The sequence below is a fragment of the Octopus bimaculoides genome, chromosome 1 (assembly GCF_001194135.2).
Source record: "Octopus bimaculoides isolate UCB-OBI-ISO-001 chromosome 1, ASM119413v2, whole genome shotgun sequence".
Taxonomy (NCBI): Eukaryota; Metazoa; Mollusca; class Cephalopoda; order Octopoda; family Octopodidae; genus Octopus; species Octopus bimaculoides.
Window position 1 is genome coordinate 162,808,055 of NC_068981.1, and position 1,336 is coordinate 162,809,390.

Consider the following 1,336-nt stretch of genomic DNA (forward strand, 5'->3'; position numbering starts at 1 on the left):
TAGGGCAGCGGACTCGCGGTCATAGGATCGCGGTTTCGATTCCCAGACCAGGCGTTGTGAGTGTTTATTGAGCGAAAACACTTAAAGCTCCACGAGGCTCCGGCTGGGGATGGTGGTGGCGAACCCTGCTGTACTCTTTCACCACAACTTTCTCTCACTCTTACTTCCTGTTTCTGTTTGCCTGTAATTCAAAGGGCCAGCCTTGTCACACTGTGTCACGCTGAATATCCCCAAAGAACTACGTTAAGGGTACACGTGTCTGTGGAGTGCTCAGCCACTTGCACGTTAATTTCACGAGCAGGCTGTTCCGTTGATCGGATCAACTGGAACCCTCGACGTCGTAAGCGACGGAGTGCCAACGACAACAGTTTTTGAATGATTTATCAGGCAGGATAGTGCAGTGCTCGGCAACCGGTATGCCGTGGCACACTAATGTGCCACGAGACAATGCTAGGTGTGCCGCAGTGTTATCTGAATATAAGTTTTTTGTTTTTTTTTCCCCCGATACTTTTAGTTGTATTTTTAGTTCAGGTGTGCCACCGAATTTTGAAAAGAATTTAAGTGTACGACAAGTGAAAACAGGTTGAGGAACACTCAATGATAATGCACGAAGGAGAAATTAAAGGGATTTTATATGAATGCCTTCCCTAGGTGCCGTAGAAGTTTGAGGTCAAGAAGAGTCGCACTTTGCAACCTGTATGGTTTCGGGTTCAGTCGTTCAATCCCATCACGCGGCACCTTGGGCAAGTGTCTTCTATTGGTGCATTTGGTTGACGGAAGCTGCAAGGAAGCTCATCGTGTGTGTGTATGTGTCTTTGTGCTTGTGCTGTGTTTGTCCCCGCCTTCCTTTAACAACTGGTATTGAATTGTTTATGCCCTCGTAATATAGTGGTTCGGTAAAAGAAGCCAAGAGAATAAGAAGCAAACCTTAAAAAATTAGTTCTGAGGGTCGATTTGTTCGACGAAATCTTCACATATCAAGGTACCACGCAGTGGGACTAAACCCACTGCGTGGAACCTTGGGCAAGTGTCTTCTACTATAGCCACCAAAACCTTGTGAGTGGACTTGGTAGACGGAAACTGAAATATATATGTATACTAGCTTAATATATATGTATACAAATATATTCGACGCCCCAGGGAGGCTTTTAAGCTAGTATGTAACTTTTAAGCAACTAACCCCAAATGGGAAGATCTGCAAACAGATCTCTGACTTGTCTTGGAGAATTTGTTGCAATTGCTTCCTCCAGAGTCATATCCCAATGATGATCACATTCGTCACTAAAAATCATGTAAAAAAAAAATCACCGAAAACAATCGTAGTAATGAAAACATA